At 42.0% G+C, this 20170-nt stretch overlaps 1 protein-coding gene across 2 annotated transcripts in view; it reads right to left on the bottom strand.

Annotated features, from left to right (window-relative positions):
* atxn1a (ataxin 1a) overlaps positions 1 to 20170 on the bottom strand; it is a 133599-nt gene that overhangs the window by 73616 nt on the left and 39813 nt on the right. For both annotated transcript variants that reach the window (XM_061966908.2, XM_061966910.2), the window contains exon 2: positions 4373 to 4562. The gene's annotated coding sequence lies outside the window, so the exon portion shown is untranslated. The remainder of the gene's footprint in view (positions 1 to 4372; positions 4563 to 20170) is intronic.

The following is a 20170-nucleotide window of genomic DNA, read 5'->3' as shown; positions in this document are numbered from 1 at the left end:
TCAGAAGCTGTCAAGTTACCATTATCTTAGTAATGTTTAAGATGCTACAATCCCTAGCATAACTCCTTAGTTAGTTTTCTTCACTCCTTTTTGAGTGTGCTTTTTGTTATCATTATTATTATTTCTTCTCTGTGTTGGAGTCCGACTCTGGCAAAGCCAATCGTGACAATTAGTAACACAAAGAAAAAACATTATAGTAAAAACACAAACCGAATGGTTCAGATTTTTTTCTTAAAAAGTTCCGTTCCAAGTGGTCATAAATCGCTGTCATCATTCGCCTCCTTCGCACTGAAAGCGCTGAAGTCGTCTTCTTCAGCGTGCAGCGGTCCGGCCTTTCAAGGCCTGTTAGTGGTGGTGGGTTCCTATTTTGTGCAGTGAGTTTTTGCTTTTTTTGATGACATGGTCAATCGACTTTGGCTTTGGTGCTGCGTCTTCTGCATTTTGTCATGTCTTCTCCATGTCGAGGGTGAGTTGATATTGCTCTAAATGGCTGACTGGATGATTATGTGAGTACATTAGATTTACTGAAACTTCGGAGTCATTCAGAAGCTTTGAAAACGCAGATAATTGCAACAAAATACACACGCTGAGAAAATGTTGAGTTGTTACATTGCACCGGTCGCCCAGGGAAGGGGGCGGGGGGTGCCCACTTCTGCGGTCCCCTTCAAGGTTTCTCATTGTATCCCATTGGGTTGAGTTTTTTCTTGCCCTGATTTGGGATCTGAGCCGAGGATGTTGTTGTGGCTTGTGCAGCCCTTTGAGACACTTGTGATTAAGGGCAATATAGATTAACTTTAATTGATTGATTGAAAGATTAAAGGAACTTTATTGTCATACCAGCATACACATGAGAGGGTACAAAATTCCAGGCCATATTAGAATTAGCGATATGTTGCATGTTGTTCGACATTGAATCCACAGCAAAATTGATCTTGACCTAAACTGATGCAGATTATTATGACATCATCTCGTAACCCAATTGATGACAAAGCCAATTTATTTTGCCCTAATAACAATCTAGTGTTGAATCCAACATCCATCCATCCATTTTCTACCACTTATTCCCTTTGGGGTCGCGGGGGGTGCTGGAGCCTATCTCAGCTACAATCGGGCGGAAGGCGGGGTACACCCTGGACAAGTCGCCACCTCATCGCAGGGCCAACACAGATAGACAGACTGAATCCAACAATATTACCAAATATTTAAAAATGGCCGCTTAATCCTTTAAAGGCCTACTGAAATGCGATTTTCTTATTTAAACGGGGATAGCAGGTCCATTCTATGTGTCATACTTGATCATTTCGCGATATTGCCATATTTTTGCTGAAAGGATTTAGTAAAGAACATCGACGATAAAGTTCGCAACTTTTGGTCGCTGATAAAAAAGCCTTGCCTGTACCGGAAGTATCAGACGAGTAGCGTGACGTCACAGGTTGTGGAGCTCCTCACATCTGCACATTGTTTACAATCATGGCCACCAGCAGCAAGAGCGATTCGGACCGAGAAAGCGACGATTTCCCCATTAATTTGAGCGAGGATGAAAGATTTGTGAATGAGGAAAGTGAGAGTGAAGGACTAGAGGGCAGTGGGAGCGATTCAGATAGGGAAGATGCTGTGAGAGGCGGGTGGGACTTGATATTCAGCTGGGAATGACTAAAACAGTAAATAAACACAAGACATATATATACTCTATTAGCCACAACACAACCAGGCTTATATTTAATATGCCACAAATTAATCCCGCATAACAAACACCTCCCCCCTCCCGTCCATACAACCCGCCAATACAACTCAAACACCTGCACAACACACTCAATCCCACAGCCCAAAGTACCGTTCACCTCCCCAAAGTTCATACAGCACATATATTTCCCCAAAGTCCCCAAAGTTACGTACGTGACATGCACATAGCGGCACGCATGTACGGGCAAGCGATCAAATGTTTGGAAGCCGCAGCTGCATGCGTACTCACGGTACCGCGTCTGCGCATCCAACTCAAAGTCCTCCTGGTAAGAGTCTCTGTTGTCCCAGTTCTCCACAGGCCAATGGTAAAGCTTGACTGTCATCTTCCGGGAATGTAAACAATGAAACACCGGCTGTGTTTGTGTTGCTGCAGTCGGCCGCAATACACCGCTTCCCACCTACAGCTTTCTTCTTTGCTGTCTCCATTGTTCATTGAACAAATTGCAAAAGATTCACCAACACAGATGTCCAGAATACTGTGGAATTTTGCGATGAAAACAGACGACTTAATAGCTGGCCACCATGCTGTCCCAAAATGTCCTCTACAATCCGTGACGTCACGCGCAGACGTCATCATACCGAGACATTTTCAGCAGGATATTTCGCGCAAAATTCAAAATTGCACTTTAGTAAGCTAACCCGGCTGTATTGTCATGTGTTGCAATGTTAAGATTTCATCATTGATATATAAACTATCAGACTGCGTGGTCGGTAGTAGTGGGTTTCAGTAGGCCTTTAATTGACTATACAATGGAGCCGTCCTGACTACCTTGCTAGCCTTCGATGTTAGTGATGACTACGAATAGATTTTTTTCACGGTTTGCGATGCATCTTATATTTCGCTTACGTACATGTACAAGCATGTTAACATGATACTGATTCATTTGTACAAGAGTTGACAGTCAGCAGTGTCTTAATGTAGGGAACATTGCACTGGATGTATTAATAGCTAATTTGAGATTGTCGCAATCACCTTCTGCAGTCTAACCCTCAGTCAAAGTGCGTGTGAGTCATTTACACTTCAAATAAAAAGCAAGAAACCGTATTGAATACATACAACTATCTCTCTCTGCAAGTGAACCCTCTCTCTCTCTCTCTCTCTTTCTCTCTCTCTCTCTCTCGCTTGCTGTTTTGGCATATTCTCACAGCCCAGTTTGGGAATTTGAAATCAAAGCGATGCTGAATTTGCAAACACGCCCCTGAGGAGTCACAGCCTCCCAGAAATATGTGAGGTTTAATGAGCAGTTTGAAAATATTGTGATAATGGCAAATCAGTTGTTATGTCAGGAAACGACATGCCGTTGGTTCTTTCATTGACCCTTCTTTGAGATGACACAAGGCAGGGAGGAGGTGAAAGAGGAGGAATAAGAGATTATGCATGCAGCCAGTGAACAGGCAGGGATTGTCTTCCTCAGTAAGATCCTCTATTCAGCCTTCTCTTGCTCCAACTGGGGAGAAGACTGCTGAGCTGCAGATAAAAACCACTGAAGAAGGAGCTTCAATGGAAAACCGAGAGGAGGCAAACAGGCAACTGAGGAGGGAGAATGTCTGTGAGAGTGAACCAAACTCCATTAAAAAGTAAGCCAAATAAACTTTGACCCCTGGCGTATGCCACCGTCTTCTATCCCTATCATCAAAATTCTTAAGGAATGAAAGTTATGACCTGTGGACACAATACAGAGCATACTTTAGCTACCTAGCTAACCTCTGACCTCTACCAGTGCCATCTTCCATTGGACAGCGCCAACACTTAACCTTTTTTACCTCGGGGCCTAACGTTTCCACTACAGAGGGGCCCGGGGCTCACTCAAATATTAACACTGAATTAGTAATCTTACTCTGGATTTTAATCGTATTTAATAATTATATCTAACTTACTTACAGTTTAACAGTAGAAACCCTGTTTAAATGATAAGAAACAATCTGTTAATCACTAGAGGTCCACCAACTCTCCTTACAACTAGAGGGAGCTTTTCTAAACTGTAACCTGTTTTGAAAAAGTTTCATTTTAATTATTATACAAAATAATACATTGCGAAAATCAGTTTGAATCGAGAATCGATTCTGAATCGTACCGATACCCCAGGAATCGGATCGAAACGTTATGTGCCCAAGGATTCACACCCCTAATAATCACAAAGATTATTATCGAGGCTTAGCTCAGGCTGATTACAAAAATAAATACTAATCAAATATACTTCAATAAAAAGGACTGCAAAATACATTCACACACAATTGCGCAGTGCTAAAATAAAGAAATTCTAGCTAAATTAAAAATAAATAATGTTATATATGTTTCTTAAATAAACTGTCAATAAATTAAAGTGCAAATGAAAGCACAGCTTCACCACTTTAGTCATTTCTTTTTGCACTTATATATGACTGTAGCTTCAGACTTCTGTTTGTTTGAGATTATCATTACTGCCACAAGTGGTGGCTAATTGTATTACAAATAAGTATCGCTGAGGCCCATACAGACCACAGCTGAAAAACCGATATTTTTGGCGGCCGTCAAAGTATGGGATAGCGGCTCAAATCAGTTAAGAAACACTGACTTAAAGGGTTTTTTGCTACGTTACAACGGGTAAAAACTTCTTCCTCTCCAAGAAAGATTTGAATGGTGACGTACCTGAGCAGAGGAGGTAGAACTATAGGGGCAGAGGCGGCAGAGCCTGTTGTTATTCGGTCCAGAGATGACACTCGAACGGCGCCGCGGTCCTCGCCGCCAGATGTTGATGGTGTCACCGACAGAGGGGAATTTCCTGAGGTCGTGCGCCGCGTGTCCACGTCTGTCCACCTACAGGAGCTCTAAACATTCCCTGTGGGCAGAGCAGGACAGAATAAAATAAATAATGAATAAGAACAGGCATCTTATTTGTTTTCATTTTCGATTAGAATGAGAAACATTGGAACAAATGACCTTAATTCCTTTTCTAAAGATTTTCAATTGATCATCTAATGTACATTATTTTTATTACACATACTGTATAGGGGTGCTGAAAAAAATGTATTCACATCTACAGTAAATCAGTAAATCACTGTTATTTATTTAGATTGTAAATCGATTCATAATTTAAAAAAATTGATTCCGCCCGATTGTAGCTGAGATAGGCTCCAGCGCCCCCCGCGACCCCAAAAGGGAATAAGCGGTAGAAAATGGATGGATGAATGGATTGGTAACACTAAATTGGCCCTAGTGTGTGAATGTGAGTGTGAATGTTGTCTGTCTATCTGTGTTGGCCCTGTGATGAGGTGGCGACTTGTCCAGGGTGTACCCCGCCTTCCGCCCGAATGCAGCACCCCCCACAACCCCAAACGGGACAAGCGGTAAAAAATGGATGTATGGATTTAAAATGTTTTGTTTTTAGTTTAAATATATTTTAAAAATTACAATTATTATTAAGTAAATATTTTTTCCCCAAGAATGAGGTCCTGAGCTCTGAGGCAGAGAGCTAAACTGCTACTTGTCAAACCTACCATACTCAAGTTAAGCAAATGCATGGCAACGTGTGCAAAAACACCCACTCTCAAAAAGTATAACAATTCAAGGTGTGCCCAGTTATTGGCAAGCTTGCCAACCTGTGAGAACCTTGCTCAAGGGCTGGACAATTATCCATCCATCCATTCATCTTCTTTCACTTATCCGAAGTCGGGTCGCGGTGGCGGCAGCCTTAGCAGAGAAGCCCAGACTTCCCTCTCCCCAGCTACTTCGTCCAGCTCTTTGCAGGGGATCCCGAGGCGTTCCCAGGCCAGAATCAGAATCAGAATCAGAAATACTTTAATAATCCCCGAGGGGAAATTAAGATTTTCAGAACAATCCCATTCAAGAGCAGACAAAAATTACAGGGAGACAAAACAGGATTGCTGACGGGTCTGCCAACTTCCGGCGCCCCTTACAAAAAAGGTGAGAACAGGTAAACGCTAGGGCGGGGGTTTAGAAAAAAAAAAAATTCAGTCTAAGCCTGAGCTCCCGGAGACGGGGTTCAGACTGAGGCCACGGGGGGAAAAACTCATAGCCATAGCACACATAAGCATGTGTGTAAGAGGGAAACATCAAACATCAAAGAACACAAAGGACATTAAAGACATTAAAAGAGCAGAGATGATGCAACCAGCCATTTCTACATATGCACTGTGGTGGCCTCTGTGGTGTTCCACGCCATCGTCTGCTGGGGTGAGGGGAGCATGGCCAGAGATAGGAGCAGACCCAACAAAGCAACCAAGAGAGCCACCAACTCTCGGCCAGTGTCCAGTCCGCATGGATGAGCGAGGGGGTCTAATGAGACCGAGTTGTCCGTCACACGCTCATTTAGCCAAGACACTGTGAAGCTTGTCCGTCCCGGCGCTCAGTGTCAGCTCCGCAGCCCTGTCTCTTCATCCACATCTCCTCCAGTCTCTCCGAACGGACTCTGGTGTGGCAGAGACCCAGCAGCTGGTCTCCATGGCTCCCGGGAGGCAGATCCAGAAGTTCTCAAAAAAGCACCGCAGAAGTCACAAAAGTGCCACTCCTTGTCGCACAGTCCCAAAAGGCAAAACAAAAAACAAAAACACATGAAAACAAGAGGGAAACATCAGGAACACAAAAGGATGACACAAGAGCACCGAGCTCCTGCCACCAGCAGCCACTAAGACTAAGTCTTAGTCTTTCTCTTTCTTGTGGTTTCCTACCGGTTATGCCCTAAACACCTCCCCAGGGAGGCGTTCAGGGGGCATTCTAATTAGATGCCCGAACCACCTCATCTGGCTCCTCTCTATGTGGAGGAGCAGCGGCTTTACTCTGAGCTCCTTCCGAATGACAGAGCTTCTCACCCTATCTCAATGGAGCGTCCCGCCACCCAACGGAGGAAACTCATTTTGGCCGCTTGTACCCCTGATCTTGTCCTTTCGGTCATAGCCTAAAAATCATGACCATAGGTGAGGATAGGGACGTAGATCTACCGGTAAATTGAGAGCTTTTCCTTCCGGCTTAGCTCTTTGTTCACTACGACAGACCGATACAGGGTCCGCAACACTGCAGAAGCTGCACCGATCCGCCTGTCGATCTCACGATCCGTTCTTCCCTCACTCGTGAACAAGACCCCAAAGTACTTGAACTACTCCACTTGGGGCAGGATCTCCTCCCCAACCCAGAGATGGCACTCCAACCTTTTCCGGGCGAGAACCATAGACTCGGACTTGGAAGTGCTAATTTTCATCCCAGTCGCTTCACACTCAGCTGCGAACCGATCCAGTGAGAGCTGAAGATCCTGGTCAGATGAAACCAACAGGACCAAATCATCTGCAAAAAGCAGAGACCTAATTCTGCAGCCAACAAACTGGATCTCCTCAATGCCCTGACTGCGCCTAGAAATTCTGTCCATAAAAGTTGTAAACAGAATCAGTGACAAAGGGCAGCCCTGGAGGAGTCCAACCCTCACTGGATACGGGTACGACTTGCTAAATGCGGATTAGACTCTGACACTGATCATACAGGGAAGGTACCGCCACAATCAGGCGGTCCGATACCCCACACTCTCTGAGCACTGTCCACAGGAGTTCCCGAGGGCCACGTTCAAATGCCTTCTCTAAGTCCACAAAACACATGTAGACTGGTTGGGCAAACTACCATGTACCATCAAGGACCCTGCCGAGAGTATAGAGTTGGTCCGCAGTTTAACGACCAGGACAAAGCACACGGCTCTTCCTGAATCTGAGGTTCGACTATCCGACGTAGCCTCCTCTCCAGTACACCTAAATAGACCTTACCGGGTAGGCTAAGGAGTTTGATCCCACAATAGTTGGAACACACCCTCCGATTTCCCTTTTTAAATAGAGGAACCACCACCCCAGTCTGCCGATCCAGAGGCACCGCATCGATGTCCACACATTGCTGCAGAGTCTTGTCAACCATGACAGCCCCACAACATCCAATGCCTTAAGGAACTCCGGGTGGATCTCATCCTCGGTGCCTTACCACCGAGGAGCTTTGTAGGAACCTAATAGAGAATCATACTTAAATCCATGCTTATTGTATTATGTTGAGTGATTGATGTGTATGTCAGTGTGCACCCTTTGCAGATGGTGAAAAGTTCACACGCAGGCCTCTAAGGGGCAGGAGCGCACTAACCCTATCTCTAAGGGAGAGTTCCGCCACCCAACGGAGGAAACTCATTTTGGCCGCTTGTATCCCTGATCTTGTCCTTTCGGTCATAGCCTAAAACTCGTGATCATAGCTGAGGATAGGGACGTAGATCGACCGGTAAATTGAGAGCTGCGCATGGGCAGTCGGCAAGAGCATACCGTCTTTGACATCACCTGTCTGTAGACCTAAGCTTTCTATAGGCTACGGTGGTTGGGGACCACTGCATTACGGGGTCGGGGGGGAGTGCTGGTACCTATCTCAGCTGCATTTGGGCGGAAGGCGGTGTACACCCTGGACAAGTCGCCACCTCATCACAGGGCCAACACAGACAGACAGACAACATTCACACTCACATTCACACACTAGGGGCAATTTAGTGTTACCAATCAACTCATTGGTGTTAATTTTCAATCTATCAAGATAAAAAAATTATATTAAAAAAAGAAAACAGTATGTTATTTATTTCGTTTGATAATTTTCCTCGACTGATGTACTAACTGGGGATACCCAGGTGCATGTCTTTGGAGGTGGGAGGAAACCGGAGTACCCGGAGGGAACCCACGCAGTCACGGGGAGAACATGCAAACTCCACACAGAAAGATCCCGAGTCAGGATCGAATCCAGGACCTTCGTATATTTGTGTTTAAATGTATGTATAAGGTTTATTTAACCTTTTTATTAGACTATTTAATTACAACTTACAAGATGGCGCTGCTTTCAAACTCTCGCCCTACACCACTGTTTTACCTAACAAAATGAATAATCATGATTAATTGATGATTGATTTAAGTGATTTAAATATTGACAAAAATAATTGTGATTACAATTTTGGCAATAATCATACCTCGCTCAATTTGTTATGAATTGGTGCAACCATCAATACGATTACTGTACAGCCCACTGCAAACTGGACACACATCGTGACTCCCAGGCAACCACTTCCATATGTGCACAGCGAGCTGTGTGTTTGTGAGAGAGGTCGCTTTGTGGTGCCATTGACACAAGACCGGCTCTTTACACCCTCACACTGCCAGACTTGTGACTGTCACGCAATTTGCTTGTTTGGGTTGTTTTTTAAACTAAACACGGACACGAAATACACACACACTGGGGGGAAAGTATATTTTGTACATGTGGCCTTCTAATCCGCTTTTATGCCTGAATTAAAATCACCCTATTGACGGGAAGGGGTTGCAATCAATATAGACTCTTCACCTGCTTTCACTTTGTCAATCTGATTAATGGAAGAGGCTGCTGGGTCAATTGCAAGCATACAAACACACACACACACACACACACACACACACAAGTTTTTCCTCTGACTCAGCAGCCTTGAATTGTATATATAGGTGTGGGTGTGTGTCCTGTCTCGCTAATGCTGCTGTTAGCAAGGACGACACCCGCATGACACCATGCTGCCTCTGTTTTCCTAGCGATTCTCTTGCTGCTGTGTCTGCACACTTGTTTGTCTTTGCGGTCGCACCAAAACATGTGACTTCATCGAACATTTCAAAGAATTCACGCCACGGGCTGGAATAGGTGCAACATGACATTGCGATTATTTGTGTTTTTATATGAATATAATAAACTTGTTTACCCTACACAAACCTGCAAAAAAGACACAAGGAAAAACACAATCCAGTCATTTTTTTGTTGCAAATTAGCAACAATGAAATACTATGTTTAAAATAGTCCTGTGTAATTATGAAGCTCCCCTATTATGCAAAAGTGCAACAAGCTGTAAGTTCAAAGGTCAAAGCTGTCACTCATGCGTACGTGCACAAACATGAGGCAAGAGTGCAGCATGGCCTGTGCAGATAAGATTAAAAATAAAACACACACCTGTGCAAAGGTGTGTTGAAGGGCGCAGAGGAAACATCAGCAGTGCATTTTTACTCCATTAATTATCAAAGCCTGCCTTGTTTACTGCTGGCTTTCTTTGGCGCTCTACTTGTTTATTTCACGCGCTTCCCTTCCTGCTCCAATAGAGGTGGTCTCCATGGCAACACGTCACAACACTGCACCGTGACATGTGACAAGGATGCAATCACGGGTATTCTTGTGACGCTTGTGATTTATTGCAATGAGCCAAACTTCTCTATTACTCTGCAACTATGAGCTTTGATGGTGGCGGGCGGGGTGTGGGGGGAGGGGTCTGGAGGTTGGGAACACAGGGATATATACAGAATCTTCAAAGCAACACATACACACACACACACACACACGTCCGCACACACATCCACAAACAAAAGACATACAGGCATCCCACGCATGCATACTAATAATCCACTGCTTTTGATCTACCAAGTCTCTATGGTCCTCTCTTACACACACACTGTGCTACATCATCTATTCACTTAAAACATACAAATTCCCACGCCCTCCATTGTGAGAAGCACACAAAAGTGAGTCCAACTGTTAAATTTCTGCTAGCCTTTTATAATCTTCACAAGGGACAATGCTAGATAGTAGACTTGGATATACCGTACTTTTCAGCGCACTTAAAATCCTTTAATTTTTTCAAAAATCAACAGCGCGCCTTATAACCCAATGCGCCTAATGTACGTAATAATTCTGGTTGTGCTTACTGACCTCAAAGCAATTTTATTCGGTACATAGAGTAATGATAAGTGTGACCACTAGATGGCGCCACACACAAGAGATACGTGTGGACTGCAAGTTGACGCCTGTTGAAAAGATGACGCTAGCAAGTACCAGTAAGCATGCAACACCAAAACTTTGATGTTTCATTGACAATATAGAACATTACACACAGCACTCAAAAATCCGTCAAAATGTTTTAGTACGACTTTGATAAGCTACAAAGCCGTACCGCGGAGCATTACGGCTACCGTAGTCAGACGTACTGTGCGTCAACATACGGGTACTGTGTATAAGCTGTAAAATGGCAGCTATTGGAGACATTATCTTGCGATTTGTTTTGCGATATAATGCAAAACCAACTTTTCTTACCTATTGGTACCTTCTGATATGTATTTGGGATCTGCATAAATACTGAGAATTTCCGTGCGTCCGCCATTGTAGTCCGCACCGACGCCGTAGTCCGTAAGCGCCTTCTTTTTCTCTATCCTCTTATTGTGGGGCATTAATCCTCCACTGTTGCCATTCTTAATATAAATAGCGTACAGTTCTAACTTACATCTGTCAGTAAGCTCGCTTTGGAAGCGCCAAAAACTAGTGGTTCAACAAAGATGACGGGGAGAAGATGCTGTTGAAGTTTAATCACGTAAATAAGACCACCAGCAAAACGTTGCATCCTGAAGAGACGGTCAGAAAGCGGCTTGGAGATAGTTTGCAAAACATGATCTATGCAACATTTTGACCAAAGAACCAGCATTACAAGGAAGTAGACTACAAGGAAGTGTTTCAAATGTAGAACAAAAAATCATAATAAGACCGACCTGAATAGACCTGCTCATCGGCAGTCTGCCTTATAATCCAGTGTGTCCTATTGTCTGAAAAATACGGTATTATAAAGTACCCAGTATACAGCTAAATATAGCAGTGTAGATTTACTGTCAATACACAGCCACTATTCTCCTAATAGTTAGCAACAACAGTGAACATTGTGGTTTGAATATTTAGTATGAGCACCATTGTTATCTAGCACTGCCTTTATCCTCTTGGAAATAAAAGAACTGCACAGGTTGTAACTAGAATGCTCTTTTAATACTCCATGATGACATAGCTGGTGGAGCTGAAGAGTGCTAGACACATGTGGGACTTCCTGAGGTCTGGAGGATAACTACTTGTTATTCCTTCAAAGTCCTTGATCAAGACACAATTACTTTGCTATCAGGGTTAGGCAATTATATGATTTTGATTGATGATCATGATAAATATCAGGTCTATGACATTAATCAGCTGTCAGCATATTAACTCGATCAAACATGGCGGAAATGTTTGTGACGACAGCCTATCTGAGCCAAACTTTTCCCATTCCAATAATTTGCTACAGAAGAAAGGTATTTACAACACAACAAATGTGTTTATTCCTTTGAAAAAAGTAACACCCCAGTGTAGTCTGTACAGCTTGCTACTGTTGCCAGTACATATAGAATCAGCAGTTCAGCTGCTACAACCGGTACCAATATTTTAACTTGAAATTGGCTGCATTGTTATTAAAGATGAGTCACATTCGCAAGAAGCAATGATGTTAACAACATATCCATCCACCCATCCATTTTCAACCGCTTGTCCCTCTCTGGGTCGCGGGGGTGCTGGAGCCTATCCCAGCTACATTCGGGCGGAAGGCGGGGTACACCCTAGACAAGTCGCCACCTCATCGCAGGTGAACAACATAGGTAGTATCATAATTAGAAAATGTTAATGTTTACATTTTAAAATGTCAACCCCAGAGGACAAGGACAAGCTTAACATGCTACACAACACACTAGGACTGTGCGATTACATGATTGTGATCGATGATCTTAATGAATTTCAGTTCGAACACAGTGATCAGCTGTGAGCATATATTAGCTCGATCAAACATGGCGGAAATGTCCGTGACAACAGCCAATCAGAGTTGACCTTTTACCGCTCCTCTTTCGTTACAAGGTACGCAGAGGTAAACAGAATCTTAGATGAACGCTAAATGTCAACCATTGCCTGGGAATTATCTAAGGCAATATGATATAAGCGTCAACTCGGGTTGTAACGATTGATCGATACATCGATAGATTGATTTATATTCCTACATTTCAAGTATATCGGTCTGTGCTCGGCAAGTTTGCCTTTCGGAGGATAATTATCAATCCAAGATGTTTTAAAATGGAATCACGACAGGCTTTTTAGAATTTTTTAGAAGTATTATAATGTATTTTAGCTTTTTTAGCTTTTCCTGCCAATCCTTTGCTAACAACGAGCCCAATTCCAGCAAGTATTTCCTCCACGCACACACGTCTCTGTGTTTCACTCCTAGACACACAACACTTTCCCAGTCTCTGTCAACACGGTGTGTTCATGACCATGGGAAAAATGAACATCAAAAACATTTACATAAAAATTAACACCAGCAGGTAGTTACAGTATGAATGGGTATATAGTTTATTATTTGCGCACTAATGACTGGCGATGCACCAAAAATTTGGTCGCTGAAAAAGACATACCGTACTTTGATCACCAGAACAGCGCTGCCGAAACTTGATGTTGTGATGACGCAAGCAATACGCACGGGGTTGTCTGGAGCAGGGGCAGCATGTCCGGGATGTGGACGTACTTTCATGTATCCGAGATATACACGCGGACAGTGATCTTCAAAATGTCAAGTGTAACATCAGGCTTTCTCGCTGTTCGTCGCGGGCATGGAGCGACAGAAGTCTCGAAACACCAGTACGGTCTACAATAAGACCAGGAATAGGTTGCTTGTCGTTTTTAATAGAGAAAGAATGACTAAAAGGAGTGGAGAAATCTCTTGAAAAAAACATTCTCAGCAAGTACACTGTACAATAAGCAACAACAATTGAAAAATAGAGCCATGTAAGAAAAAATATATGTTAATACTATAATTCATGACAGATTTGTTTAAAATGTATTCAAATATTTGTTTGCCTTTTAAAAAAAATATATGTGTATCATTGCAAATAATGTAATGACGTTAGACCTGGGCGATGTATCGATTTTATCCATATATTCAAGTTTTTTCTTGCAGGCGATTTCAAAAATAAAAAAATCTTTTTTTTTTTCTCCTTTTGCTCCGGCATACTTTTTGCCCCCAAGAGCTTAAAGTTAAAGTTAAAGTACCAATGATTGTCACACACACACTAGGTGTGGCAAAATTGTTCTCTGCATTTGACCCATCACCCTTGATCACCTCCTGGGAGGTGAGGGGAGCAGTGGGCAGCAGCGGTGGCCGCGCCCGGGAATTTACGGAACTTCCGTAGCCCTCTCCCGACCCCTTACTTCCTTAGCATAGATTCAAAACAAGGCTAATGCTAATGCTAACGAGACGTTTGTTTCAAAGAAAATAAAAGTGTTGTCAGTCCTTTGGTTATGCGGCAACAGGCGTGGCACACAGCAAAATGTTTAAAAAAGGCAGCAGCACAAAAAACAGCCGAGTGTGAGAAATACAACTACCGGTACACTACGAGGCGAACAAGATCGCAACTCCTGCTAAAAAGCAGCGTATCGTGGTGGAATCATGTACACAAGGTATGTATGATGATCAGAGTTCTGTTGATGTGGTTGTATGTAAACATGTCAGCGTCAAAGACAGAGCAAGTTCAGTGCAGGAAATATCCTCATACTAATGACAGCCATCCAATCTCTTTATTAACCAGAAGTAACACAATCCATTGAAAACATTTAACAGAGCTTCTGGAACTGCCGACAGGCCACTGCTAAATTAACACAGACAAATGAGCTGCTCCGCTCTCTGGGCGCTGACGTCACTATGCAACTGGCACTGCCTTTTAAAGGCACACTCACGCATACTCTACCCAAATATGATACATCTTTCAATTGCATAAGCCAGATATTAGATTTTTTTCAAAGTAACGCATAAATTAAAGTTAAAGTTAAAGTTAAAATACCAATGATTGTCACACACACGAGGTGTGGCAAAATGATTCTCTGCATTTGACCCATCACCCTTGATCACCCCCTGGGAGGTGAGGGGAGCAGTGGGCAGCAGCTACTTTCCCTAGTCCATCCATCCATCCATTTTCTAAAGCTTATTCCCTTCGGGGTCTGGAGCCTATCTCAGCTACAATTAATTCAATTAATGAAAGAGTAATTTCTTTAGTAATTCGATTACTTTTTGGTAAAGTAACGAGAAATCATAATTAATTACTTTTAAAAGTAATTTTTCACCACTAAGATGGGTGAATGGAAAAAAAGCCTACATTTATCCACTTGACTTACTGAAGCTATAGACTTCTCAATGTTTTACTTGATTATTTATTTACATAAAATGTATAATATTACATTTAATTTACAGATGTATTCTATTCGTTTTAACTATTTGCATGCAAAGTGCAATGTTACATTTTTGTTAACAGAATAATTTTATTTTAGACTGTTAATTTTGTTCTTTAAAAATGATTAGACAAAATGTACAATTTAAATCTGGTCTCAAAAAGACAACATTATTCATATTAAAATTTTGCTAAGAATAATATGCAGTGTCATTTCAATATACTAGTTGGAATGACTGCCAAATTTTCGGTGCATCACGAGCAATGTTCCCTCTAATTGTTCATGTGTGTGAGCAAACACAAAAACTCCCTGAGCATTCAGTGGAGCACATGTGAGCAACATCGGGCGTGGCAATACCAGCAGCACACCTGTCTCAAACCAATCTTTTATAATAACACTCAAATGAGAGGAGTAATTTTCATGAGATTATTTTGTAATATTAGTGATTTGGCCCACTTGTAATGAAAATAAAATACATTTTGTTTTTCATAAGCTATGGATTAGTATTGTACAATATGTCTGGGTGGGGGTCCTGCTTTGGAAATCATTTGTACCCCTTTCAGAGATCACATTTAGTTCTCCTTAAACATCCTCATGTAGCACAATGAAATGTAAGCATAGGATGAAGTGTGCATTCCTGTAACTTTCTCTAGTAACAGCATTTCATGATTAATATCAATAAATTAACATGAATAATAAATGACAGTAGAATAAGCACACATATGACTGAGGAGTCATAGTGTAACTTTGTGTGGTGTTTGAGTTGTCCAACTTTTTGTGTGGCCATAAACGCACCAGTGGCTTAGTTTCTATGCGTGTTGGTGACAGATGACAAGTTGGTTTTGGCCTGGTTTGTGCGGCAGAAAATGACTAGTTTTTCGAGATAGAAGTTTTTTACTCATGTTTTGGTGTGGTTATGGCCGAATATAAACAGTTTTGCTCAATAAAATGATCGATATAATTCCTGTCCTCGAAGCATCTCGATAGACGTTACAATAATTGAACGGTGTTGACGAACACCGTTAGGGCCGCTTGTTGTCACTGTCACTCAGAGTTGCATTGCAAAATTACACAGAATAAATGTGTTTATTTTGTTTAGAATTCAGATGAGATTTGATTTGGTGCGCGGCATATATTTGCTGTGCGCAGAGGACGCTTGAGCAGTGCGCAATTGTTTAGGCACGCACCTTAGAGGGAACGTTGATCACGAGTCAATAGTGTGCAAATAATATGTTGATTCTGGCATATTTGCTTACATTTGAGTTGAAAAATAAGGGTAACGTTGATCCCCGCTGATATCCGTGCCTCTTCTACTTAAAAGCCAAAATACAACATTCATACATTATATATTACTTTAATTTATTTGTATGTAAAGAACCACTCATTTTGAAGTTGTGGGGACCATACCTATGGTTGGCACTCTTGTTTTATTTTGTAGTTGATTTACAGAATACGGTCAACTTCCTTTGTTTTCACTTTATCGAACTGCACATGCAAGTGACGTCTCGGCCACATTGGGGCCACAATTGGGCCACAATGGGGCCACAATGGGGCCTGTGCGCATTTACAATGAAGTCTAAAAAGATCACACTTTACTTGCAGTGTAAACAGTGATTTGGAGAAAAATCGAATTTCGAAATAATCCACTTTGGCATGCAGTGTAAATGTAGTCTTTGTTAAAGCATATGTCAGCAGCCAAATTCAGAGCCTTTGAACCCCGTTTTAAAATGGTTCAATTATCATTTATATGCAAATAATATATCGTGAGATTCGTGATTTATATTGTTATCGCATGATGCAGCAATGTACATAGCGATATATATTTTAGGCCATATCGCCCATCCCTAAGTACTAGTACTACTACTACTACTACTACTACTACAACTGCATTGTCCTCTTAAAAAATATATACGATCAACAAACCTCACACTTAGTACATGTCAGTGCATGGAAAATGCTCCCAGCATGATGTGTGCTCATGCAGTGACACAAGCTGTCCTTCATACCAGAGCATCATCGGTCATGCCTTCACTGCCTTGCTCACTAAATAAGGTCTCATTCTTTCAGCTATGACCGCGAGGCTTGTGTGTATTGATTAGCATGTGCTCCTGGGGGAGTAGTGCAGCATTTCAGTTCAGAAAAGCAGTCTCTTCAGAGACTTTATGCTTCATCGCCGTCACGTCGTAAAAAAAAGCTTGCGCCCCCCCTCGAGGAAAACCTCACAATCAGTTACATAAAGAAGGGCACGAGGTCACCGCAGACGACGCCGCGTGGTCGCCAGATCTCCTCTCCCACCCGCCCGGCTGTTAGTATTCTGTGGCGACCCGTGCTGTCAAAACGTTGACAGGCTGGAGATGTTGAGCTCTTCAGCCGTAGCGAGTTCAGGCATGTCTGCTGTGACCTCTGACCCCTCGACGAGACATATCTGGCAGCCTGTTTTGTTTTGCTCGCGAAGATCTAAGCAGGGGGTTCATTTGAGAGAGGCGATCATGAGAGGCTAAATAACGCCTGAGTCAGACCTTCACATGATTTAGCCTGTTTTTATGCCTACGAAACCCCTGCAGACAACATTCATGCACGGCCGCTTGTTGCTAGGCAGATTTGACAGAGTCCAATTATTTGTGTCCTGGCGCCCAGTTAACAAAATTGGCATTTTTAAACAAAATTAGGAAATGACTCCTGGACAGTGTTTCCCACAATTTGGCTATCTAGTTGTGGAGGAGGGGGCGTGGCCAGGGATGTCAATATAACATCGTATAACTAGCACAATGTATGGCGTTTTTTTTTTTAAAGGCTAAAATAAAATGAACACAAATGTCTAAAGACAAATATTTGTTATAGTGTCAGTATATCTTTTTTCGTCATTAAATTATATCGTTTTGCATTCTTTTTCAATCGTTGCTTACCTTTCAATTACTACAAACGCTGCACTTTTAATGACATATGGTATTTTGCACTCCCTGAATGTTGGAATTTAGTTTGGCAGATAAGTAAACAGTCCTTTAAATTAAAGATGAAAAAAATTACAACTTGAGATTATTTATTGATTGTCTCTACAATTAAGTTACTGTCAAACTAAGCATACAAAAGAATGTACATTAATATAAACATTAAGTAAGTAAGTACATTTTATTTATAAAGCGCTTTTCACAGATAAAATCACAAAACGCTGTACAAAACATAGGTGAAGTAAAACAACAATTCAATTTAAAACAACAGGGACAACATCATAACAAGGATACAAAGTGGATTAAAAATGATAGTTAAAAAGTGCATTAACTAAAAGCTTTACTAAAAAGAGAAGTTTTCAAATGTTTCTTAAAAGTGCCAACACAGTCAAGATCACGAAGGGACTGGTGCAAATTGTTCCAGAGTCTGGGGAGCTATAGCCTGGAATGACAGGTCTCCACGGGTTTTAAAACGAGTTTTCGGGATCTTTAGAAGACCCTGGCCTGAAGACCGAAGGCTGCGCCCTGAAGAGTAGGGGCATCGCAAGTCAGTGATGTACTGAAGGGCCCCGCCATGCAATGCACGGAATTTCAGGACTAAAATTTTAAACTCAATGCGGAATTTAACAGGAAGTCAATGAAGACTGGATAAAACGGGGGTGATATGGGCTGTTCTGGGTGCACCGGTCAAAAGTCTGGCAGTCGCATTTTGTACCGTCTGAAGTCTCTTTAGCGTTGACTTGTTGAAAAGAGTGAAAAAAGAATTGCAATAGTCAATACGAGACGAAATGAACGCGTGAATGATCATTTCGAGATCCAATTTTGACAACAAATTTCTCACTTTAGAAATATTTCTGAGATGGTAAAAATTGTTTTCGGTCAGTTGACGACAGTGACCCGCCAAAGACATGGACTGACACAACCCCAAGGTTTCTGAGGCTGCTTTTAACAGATGCACCCAGAGCACCAAGGGAGTTCTTGATCAGGGGGATCTTTTTATCAGGGGCAATTATCAAAGTTTCCGTTTTGTTTGAATTTATCTGGAGGAAATTTGTGGACAACCAGTTTTTAATACAGGATACGCACTCCAAGAACTCGGATAAAAAGTGAAACTCTGAATCATTGAAGGAACATAACAGTTGAATATCATCTGCATAGAAATGATAAGAAACATTTTTAAAACTACTGATCAACCTCCCAAGCGGCATCAGATACAACAAAAACAAATCAGGCCCCAGAACAGAACCCTGGGCCACACCACATGACAGGTTGGACATTACATCATTAAAAGCAACATTAAAAGTCATCCCATTTATATAAGAAGTAAATCAATGGAGAACTGCACCAGAAAATCCCATCTCAGATTTGAGGCGATCTATCAGTATACTGTGATCCACAGTATCAAAGGCAGATGTCAAATCAAGTAAAACAAAAACTGTGTAGCGACCAGTTTGCCGCCGTCATCACTTCACTGGAAACTTTCAGAAGAGCAGTTTCGGTGGAGTGAAATAACCTAAAGCCAGATTGGTATTTATCGTAAAAATCATGCTGTTCCAAAAATGAGGTTAGGTGCTTAGCTACCACTTTTTCAATGATTTTTGACACAAGGGGAAGTTTTGATATGGGCCGGTAATTAAGAGCACATACGTGTAGGAATCATGTTAAATAGTTCCCAATACAGTTTGGTATAAACTGAAAAACAGGGTAAATGTAGACACTTATGCCACTAGCTTAATGCTAATATGCAATGGACGAGCCCATTGACAAGCTAACAAAAAATAGCATTGCATTATTTTTAGGGGTGCACAAAAATAGATTCACATCTGAATCGTGATTCCTACTCATGATGATTCTAAACCGATTCCTAATTTTAAAAAATCGATTTAGAAAAAGAACATTAAATAAATTAAAAGGTTGTTTTTAAGAATCAATTTTTAAAAATAAGTTTTAAGGAGATCTCCATGCAACCAGAAGGAGCTTTTCCATAATTATTATACTGTCAGGCTTGTCCCTGACAGTTTGGTCAAGTTTTAGTTTTTCCTCTGTCATTTCCTGTCAACGCTCTTATTTTGGTTCTGTTTCCTGTTTCTCCCTGAGTGCTGTGTCCCTTCAGCTGTGGCTGATTGGCAACTGGCCACACCTGGTGTCAATCAGCCAGCTGCTATTTATACCTGCCCTACCCTCCAGTCACTGCTGGATCATTGTCGTTCCTACCTGTCGTGTCGTTGTTCTTAATACTTGTCGTAGCTCTGTCTACTTTTTGGTTTCACTCTGCTCATGTCCTAGTTCCTTCGTGTCACAGTAAGTGTTTTTGGTTTCTTGTCCACAGTTAGCCTCTGTGCTATTTTAGTTCATAGCCAAGTTTGTTCTCCGCCTTGTTACCCTTTCGTTTGTTGTTTTGCCTTAGTGTATAATTAAATCA

This window comes from Nerophis lumbriciformis, linkage group LG11 (assembly GCF_033978685.3).
Source record: "Nerophis lumbriciformis linkage group LG11, RoL_Nlum_v2.1, whole genome shotgun sequence".
In the NCBI taxonomy this organism is placed as follows: Eukaryota; Metazoa; Chordata; class Actinopteri; order Syngnathiformes; family Syngnathidae; genus Nerophis; species Nerophis lumbriciformis.
The sequence above is the reverse complement of the archived record's forward strand: the minus strand, read 5'-3'. Positions and strand labels throughout refer to the sequence as shown.